Source organism: Malus sylvestris, chromosome 13, assembly GCF_916048215.2.
Source record: "Malus sylvestris chromosome 13, drMalSylv7.2, whole genome shotgun sequence".
Classification (NCBI taxonomy): Eukaryota; Viridiplantae; Streptophyta; class Magnoliopsida; order Rosales; family Rosaceae; genus Malus; species Malus sylvestris.
Window position 1 is genome coordinate 34,474,593 of NC_062272.1, and position 9,614 is coordinate 34,484,206.

A 9,614-nucleotide genomic window follows, 5' to 3' on the forward strand; every position below is an offset into this window, starting at 1 on the left:
ACAAAGAAGATAAGAACTTAGCTCAAAAGAAGAAACATTATCTTAAACCTTATCCAACCTTATCTTATCCAAACAAACCTTATCTTATCTTATCCTTTCCTAATCTAGTATTATCGAATCCTAATCTTATCCTACCTTAATTCCAGCTGCAAGGGGGAGTTCTTTTCAGATTTGGACACATAAAAATATGATTCTAGAAGCCTTATCCCCTCCCCTAGAAATCTGACGAATTTCCTACTCCTTTTCATCCTTGGAATCTGATGAGAATTGTCCTTGTTCTTTGCTAATTTGGAGCCCTAATTCAACCCTTTTTGCTGTACCTTTTCTCCCTATAAATACAAACCTTTGTGCAGCAATTAATCCACCACCCTCTACCACAATTCACTACACCATTCACCATAAATCCCTCATTGTGCAGCAGCTAAGGAAGGAGAAGAAGGAAGAAACTTGGAGCCGTGCTTGCCATTCAAGAAGTTGGATTGTTGGAGCGTTTCTAGGTGTATTCTATCTTTGTTTTTAACGTTTAATTTAAGTTATCTTTGTTTATTTGCGAACATGAGGAACTAATTTCTTTATAGTTGGAGGTGAATTCAAAGCCATGATTATATGTTTTATATGAATTGATTATATCCGGTTATTGTTTCTTGAGTCTTGAATGTGATTTGCTTATCTGGGTTATTAAAACTTGTTTGTGTATGTTAATTGAGGGTCGACACTTAATTTGCATGCATGAATTTGATGCTAGAGTATAAGGGAGTTTCACCTAATCGTTATGAACTTATATTCACAAGTAGTAAAGGTTGCTAGTCACAATCGTGTTAAGTAAATTCTTGGCATAAGTTTCATGCAATTCATAGTAACAAGTGCCTCGTCAATGCTTATGATTTTCATAGAACTTAATGAACTTAATGATCTTTGCTTGTATCTCTATTATGCAATTCATGTGGGGAACTTGTGGGGAATACTTTGGGTTGTCGTATGCAATCATCCAATTCAATAACTTTAGGAAAATCTGAGGGTTAATTAGTGCAATTCACGGTTAACTTGGGGTGTTGTCATTCATGGTTTAAAGGAACAATACTGGGAATTGGTTTATGTTGCATATGTCATGTGTGGAGAAGCACCCTCTAACTAGCCTTTCACCATCTTAATTCACCCAATTTCATGTCTTTTGAGTTTGTTTTACAAGTTTCTGTTTTAAAGTTTAAATTCGTCAAAACAAAATCCCTTTTCCTTAAGTCTTGTTTTTAGAGTCAAAACTTGTTTTCTTTTAGTCTTTTGAGTCAAGTTCTATTTTCGTCAAAATCACTTGTTAGGTCTAGAATTGAGTCTTTTGATTGTTTGTTGCTGTTTTGAGTGTTTGAAGTTAGTTTTGAGTCTATAGAGTCTAGTTTAGTGTTTTTTAGTATTATTTGTGTTGATTAGCATCCCTTCTAATCCCCGACTAGAACAATCCCTACTTACATATACTACAATTATAGGGTTTTAATTTGTGTGTTAGAATATTTCGCACCAAATATGATTTGGCAACTTGCCATTCATGCTACCAACCAGGTGATGAAATGTACAACCCGTACTCTCCTTCATGCCACCTACCAGGTGATGAAATGTACAACCCGAACTTTAATATCATTTGGCAACTTGCCACTCAGGCCACCAACCAGGTGAGGAAGGAACGCATCTTTATGCCACCAACCAGGTGATGAAATGTACAACCTGTACTTCATGCCACCAACCAGGTGATGAAATGTACAAGCCGTACTCTAATATCATTTGGCAACTTGCCATTCATGCCACCAACCAGGGGAAGAAGGAACTCACCTTTGTACCACCAACCAACTGATGAAAGCAACTCACCATTCATTCCACCTACCAGAAGACAAGTGGTACAACTTGTACATGTGAACTCCTAGCATTCACAAATAATCAAAAACCCTCAAGCTTGACAACTCAACTAGGGGAGCACTTATGCCCAACAAGAGTTATAGTCACCAACAAAGTCTTATTGTAAGCCAACAGCAACTTCAGTGCATGGCATACGAAGATCAAGCTATTCAGCTCTCTTGCATCTGCTTCAAACATTTCCCCTCTGTAATAATGCAAACACTACAACTCGTAGAAAGCTTCACACACTCTTAATCAAAACAGTGTGAAGCAAAACCAATTTATGGTGACAACAAGAGCTTCATCAAAGGAGTTCAACCACAATTCTCAAAAGCATCACACACTCTTGATCAAGACAGTGTGAAGCAAAACCAATTTATGGTGCCAACAAGAGCTTCATCGATAGAAGGCAACCACAATTCTGAAAAGCTTCACACACTCTTGATCAAGACAGTGTGAAGCAAACCCAATTTATGGTGCCAACAAGAGCTTCTTCAATGGAGGGTCAACGGAGGGCAACCACAATTCTCAAAAGCTTCACACTCTTGATCAAGACAGTGTGAAGCAAAACCAATTTATGGTGCCAACAAGAGCTTCATCAATGGAGGGCAACCATAATTCTCAAAAGCTTCACACATTCTTGATCAAGACAATGTGAAGCAAAACCAATTTATGGTGCCAACAAGAGCTTCATCAATGGAAGGTAACCACAATTCTCAAAAGCTTCACACACTCTTGATCAAGACAGTGTGAAGCAAAACCAATTTATGGTGCCAACAAAAGCTTCATCAAAGGAGTTCAACCACAATTCTCAAAAGCTTCACACACTCTTGATCAAGACAGTGTGAAGCAAAACCAATTTATGGTCCCAATAAAATCTTCATCAATGGAGGGCAACTACAATTCTCAAACCTTCGAAGCAAATTCAAGACTGTTCGAAGCAAATTCAATTTATATGGTTCATCCAAACCTTCGACTACTACAAGGTGTGGCTTGCATCACAATCTCTTGCTCAACAGTGTGGAAGCAAAATTTGTATATGTTGTCTCTCCCACATTTTCAAATTTCTAGTTTCCCAAAAAAAAAAAAAAAAGGGAAATTCAACGAAAGCTTCAACTCAAAAGCTTCAACAACAAAAATTTCATCAATGGAGGATAACTACAAATTCTCAAAAGCTTCACACTATATTGATCAAGATAGTGTGAAGCAAAATCAATTCATGGTACCCAACAAAAGCTTCACCCATCAAAGCTTCACCAACAAAAGCTTCAACTCCAAAGCTTCACCAACAAAAGCTTCATCAATGTAGGACAACTACAAATTCTCAAAAACGTCACACTATCTTGATCAAGAGAGAGTGTGAAGCAAAATCAATTCATGGTACCCAACAAAAGCTTCACCAACAAAAGCTTCAACTCCAAAGCTTCACCTACAAAGCTTCAACTCCAAAGCTTCACCAACAAAAGCTTCATCAATGGAGGACAACTACAAATTCTCAAAAGCTTCACACTATCTTGATCAAGATAGTGTGAAGCAAAATCAATTCATGGTACCCAACAAAAGCTTCACCAACAAAAGCTTCAACTCCAAAGCTTCACCTACAAAGCTTCAACTCCAAAGCTTCACTAAGAAAAGCTTCATCAATGGAGGACAACTACAAATTCTCAAAAGCTTCACACTATCTTGATCAAGATAATGTGAAGCAAAGTCAATTCATGGTGCCCAACAAAGCTTAACCTACAAAAGCTTCACCCACAAAAGCTTCACCCACAAAAGCTTGACCCATAAAAGCTTGACCCATAAAAGCTTGACCCACAAAAGCTTCACCTACAAAAGCTTGACCCATAAAAACTTCACCCACAAAAACTTGACCCACACAAGCTTCACCCACAAAAGATTCAACTACAAAACTTCAACACAAAAGCTTCACACTATCTTGATCAAGATAGTGTGAAGCAAAATCAATTCATGGTGCCCAACAAAGCTTCACCCACAAAAGCTTCACCCATAAAAGCTTGACCCACAAAAGCTTCACTTACAAAAGCTTCACTTACAAAAGCTTGACCCACAAAAGCTTCACCTACAAAACTTCAACACAAAAGCTTCACCTACAAAAGCTTCACACTATCTTGATCAAGATTGTGTGAAGCAAAATCAATTCATGGTGCCCAACAAAGCTTCAACCTCAAAGGTTCACCTACCAAGTTTCAACACCAAAGCTTCACCTACAAAGCTTTAAAATATATACATATATATATATATTTAATTTTTTTTTTTGGAAATTCGAAAATTCAAAAATTCAAAAATTCAAAAATTCAAAAATTCGAAAATTCAAAAAAAAAAATTGCCTAGGCCTTCTCTTCTTTGGGCCTAACAACTTTCATAACAAATATATATGAAGAAGGAGTTTTGGGCTACCACTTAGAAAGGAAATGCCTCATTCATCAACTCCCTCGACCGGAGACTTGGGGGACTCCTACTATATGCTACTGCACCTTGATACTCGGAAGTCTCATGACCACTCAGTGACTTGGATTTTTCAAGTCTCCAAACGAGAAGTTTTCCTTATTCGGGAAATTAAGGGAGCACTACCTCAATCTACATGCTTCACTCACAAAGCTTCAACAAAAGGAAAATTTCAATGAACTAAGTGAAGAAGGCCTTGGTGTATTTAACACAATACGTTGAAATGAAGCAAAGCTTCTTTATTGATATCTCCGATAAGTTACAAATATGTACATATACATGAATCAAAATAAACACACAAGAGGGAGCATTCACAAAGGTTTCTCAGGAGAAGTCTCAGCAGTCGGCAGAGCCCCAGAAAGAGGAGGCACTAGAGAGTGATTATTCGGAGCCTCAGTACTAGGCAGAACCCCAAAAGGAGGAGGCACCGAAGGTTGATCATTTGGAGCTTCATTACGCGGTACAGCCATAAAAGACGAAGGTAATAAATGCCTGTGGAACAAATCCACAAACCTTTGATGATCAAGTAAAATCTGACCATCAGATTCTTGCAGCTGGTCGAGCTTCCTCTTCATGTTTGTAGCATAGTCATGTGCGAGCCTGTGCAACTGTTTATTCTCATGCTTGAGCCTTCTGATTTCCTGTTTGAGACTTATCACTTCAGCCGCTAATGATTCAACTTGGCGGGTTCGAGCAAATAGGCGTTGGGCCATATTAGACACATAACCTGCACACTAAACACTGAGAGCCAGAGAATCCTTAACAGCCAACTCATCAAACCGTTTGGAAAGTAGTCTATTATCTTTGGGAGTAAGAAGGTTCCTAACCACCACCTCAGTGGTCATATCATTCTTCATCACAGAGTCCCCAACGGTAAGAGGACCAGTAGGGGATAAGAAGAATGAGCGCCATATGTTGTCTTGAGAAGGCATGGCTGCCTCTTCACTAAAGTTCAAGTCAAAACGACGGTCAGATGGGCCAGACATTCTCAGAAATGATGAAGGAGAAATGAGGTGCAATAAATCTCTGAAGTAAGGGGAAAATTCTTACAAGCAATAACTCTCTGAATGTACTTCTTGCACACAATTGGTGCCCTTATAAAAGAAAGGACAACAGGGCCGTTGGTTCAAAAATCGAAAAGACACCACTCTCCAGATTCCGAAAAGGCACCACTTTTCACACGCAACATCAACTCCTCGGGTACCGCAGATAACTTTGCCAAAGATCTCTGACAAAGTTTAGACACATAAATTTTGAAGGTCCAACTACCCTACTATTACCCACAAGGGTAAAGGAACAACACCACTACTTAATAACTAGAAAGTCCCAATGTGTGTCAACCTCCGTGCTCCGTGGTAAGGCAGACTGGCAAAAATGCCCAACCTTTACTCATATTCGAGAAAACACTCCCAATAAGATTGCTTGCTCTCGAAAAGACACTGCTCTCCGAATCTCAAGAGTCAGACTCCTAACAAGATTGCTTTCTCAAAAATTGAAGAGGAACCGCTCTTCAAATCTCGAGAGCCAGACTCCCAACAGAATTACGTGCTCAAAAGTCGAAGAGGCACTGTCCTCCGAATCTCGAGAGCCTGACTCCCAACAGGATTATTTTCTAAAAAATCAAAGAGACACTGTTCTTCGAATCTCAAGAGTCAGACTCCCAATAGGATTGCTTTCTAAAAAATCGAAGAGGCACCGTTCTATGAATCTCGAGAGCCAGATCTTCGACAGGATTGCTTGTTCGAAAATCGAAGAGGCACCGCTCTCCGAACTTTGAGAGCCAGATTTCCTTGGATAAAGCTTGTCTGCAATCTTCACAAGCAACATCAGCTTTCCAGATACCACATACCACTTTTTCAAAGTGCTTTGACAAAGTTAAAACACGTGAAACTTGCAGCTCCCACTACATTGCTATGACCAAGAAGGGTAAAGAAATAGCACTACTACTTGTTGTTAGGGAGACTCTTATATATGTCGACCTCCATCCTCCACAGCCAGGCAGACCTTCAAATAAAAAAAAATGCTCAACTGTTCTTCACATTCGAGATGGCACTTTCAGCAGAGTCTCTCAAAATACTCAGCATTTTTTCTTCCCGATAATACCTCTGCAAACAAGCCACACCAGAGCAAGAGTATCTTATATCATCAGGGTTAAAAGCAAGAGTATCCCATATCATGCTTTTTCCCTATCTTTTCCTTTGGCCTTGTTCTTACCTACAAGACAAGGAGAAAGAGAGCAATTAGTCAGCACTTGGAATTAAGCTTCCAGTCAGGAACTAACTGCCTGGAACCCCTTGCCTGATTACTTACCTGGCATTGCTCTTGAGTACTCATCTTCAACATCTTATGCTTCCAGATAAGATACCACATCTGCCTGAGGAACAGATAGGGCAAGTGAGAAGGATACAAGGAAACAAGTGGAGACAAGCTTAACAGAACACGTACTGATACATCCACTACTTTGTCAACAGCAAAAGTATCCCATATCATCAGGGTTGAATGTACTTTAGATTTGATGGACTTGTTTTGACCCTCAAATTCTTAAGTCGGCCTTATACTCTAGAGGAAACCAGAAAACCCTCCAGCCCAGTTCAAGAATAAGCTTGTGGAAAGTTACTTATTCAAAAGCAAAAGTATCTCATATCATCTATTCTCCATTTGCTTCTCCTTATCCTTGTTGCTGTTTACGACACAAAGAGAAGGAGAACAATAAACCGGAAGCCGAAGTTGAACCTCCAATCTAGGTTGCTTGCTTGGAAGTCTGATTGCTTACCTTGTCTGTTACCTCTTTCGGTAAATCTCCTAGCTTGGCGACTTGGGGGACTCCTACTATAGGGTTTTGTATCGCACTTGACCAATCCCGAAACTACAAGTAAGCTTCAAGTGAAATTGATGCATTACCTTATGCATTTTCATCTGTTAAAGATACCACCCCTGGATGAAGGAAAAATACTTCTAGAGAAGATGTCGCATCTACGCATGAGACAGATAAGGCAAGTGAAAATGATACCACACTTCGGTACTTAGAAGTTTCGTGATTACTCAATGGCTTAGATCTTGCAAGTCCCCAACCAAGGAGCTTCCCTCACTCGGGAACTTAGGGGAGCATTGTTTGTACCATACTTGACCAATCCCGAAACTACTGAGCACCGGTCAACGTTATACCGTCAAGGACCCAGAAGAGTTTCCCACTAACCAGGAGGCCAATCACAGCGCAACACGTGTCGACATCAGAAGCCAATCATAACGCGACACATGTCAACATCAGAAGCCAATCACAACACGACACGTGTCAATGTCAAAATGAAACTAGAAACTCTCTTATATAAATAGAGATCATTCTCTCACAATATTTCCTAATGTCATTTGTACTAAATCATTCACTTGTACTCACTAAAGGGGAGCTTGAACCTATGTACTTGTGTAAACCCTTCACAATTAATGAGAACTCCTCTACTCCGTGGACGTAGCCAATCTGGGTGAACCACGTACATCTTGTGTTTGCTTCCTTGTCTCTATCCATTTACATACTTATCCACACCAGTGACTGGAGCAATCTAGCGAAGGTCACAAACTTAACATTTTCTGTTGTACCAAAGTCCTCACTGATTTTGTGCATCAACAAGGTTCAAAATTTTCACTATCTTCATGGTAAAATGGATGACTTAGTACCACATAGAGTTCCTATGAGTGACTTAGTAAAATGGGAGGGGTTCGAATCCCCTTTGTGTTTTTTTAAATATAGAAATTTATCCTAGATAATAAATATTAGCTTGCAAGCCTTGCAGACATCTTAATGACCATATAAATATTACATGCTAAATATGTAATCACAAACCAAGGTTCTAAAAAACGTTAGGCGCTAGTCGGACGGCGGGCGGCGGGTGGCGGGTAAAGGCCTAGCGCCTAGGCGGATTTATATAAATTTATTATATATCTTCTAAATAAATGCTTATTTACACTAAAAATATACTTGTATAGATAATAAAAGAATTATAAAATACAAAACTAATACACAAAGTACATCTATCCAACAAGTTCAATATTTAGAAAATGGTAAGCATATAATCATAATGAGAAGTATTGTTGGATGATAGACTAAATTATTCTTATTTATGATCATTGCATTAGATTGAGTATAGATTAAATGAAATATTAATATATATATATATATATATATATATATAAACTTTTGAAAGAGAAAAGCCCACGTAGTGGGCTGTTGTGAAATTAAAATCCATTGAATGTGCACTCCACCTCTCACATTACCCAAGGTGAGTGTGCACTCCACCTCTCACATCCCAAATAAAGTAAAACACCTTCCCAATTTCCCATTAAATCTGTTCGGTTCTCATCTTCCTTATCTCTTTTAGAAGAATCAGAACCACAAAGTGAAACAGAAAATGCAGCTCACATAGTCGCACCGCCACACTGAAATGTCAAATACCCTCTCTCTCTCTCTCTCTCTCTCTCTCTCTCTCTCTGCGCGTACTATCTCTTCCTTCATTTGCTCACAGACGGCAAATCTGCAGAAGCTCGTCGAGATCGGAAGTTGCAGATTCAGAGTTGCTGCGCGTTTGGGATTTGCAATCACCTAGACGGGTACGGTCCACCCGGGACTTGGGCTCGCACACCCATGGCTCGCGGGACCTGGGTAGGGTGTCCTCTAGGTGCCCCAGAGCTTCACGGAGACGAAAGGAGAGAGGGTTAACGCCATTGATGATTTTGGTACCGTCGTCGATGGGTGTGGGTGTGTAAATGGGTGCGTGAGTGTAGATCGGGGTGAGAGGGAGAGTCTGTGCGAGAGAGAGGGGGAGAAAGAGGGAGTGAGCTGAGAGAGAGGGAAATGTTAGTGTGGGTAGGGAAGGGGTAGGGAAGGGGTGGCGAAGGGGTGGGGGGTTATAGGGAAGGGGAAGGGGTTCTGGGGATGCAGAGAGAGAGGCGAGAGAGGCACTTAATATATCGCGATATTATTGATAATATCGATAATATCGCGATACATTAACGATAATTAAATGGATAAGTGTAAAAATATCATTTTCTTAAAAAAACGATATTATCGGCGAAATATCAATATTTTGTACCATGCTTTGAAGGAGTTTTAAAACTTATATTTAAGTTTTATTTCATGAGTTGGAGATGTTGTTAGAATAGATAACACCGTTCGTTAAGAAAATAGTCCAATTGCGCCAAATAATTTATGTCTGACCGTGTGGGCCTCAGTCAGAAATAACTAGACAAAATGCCATTTTCAAATTTGAAAA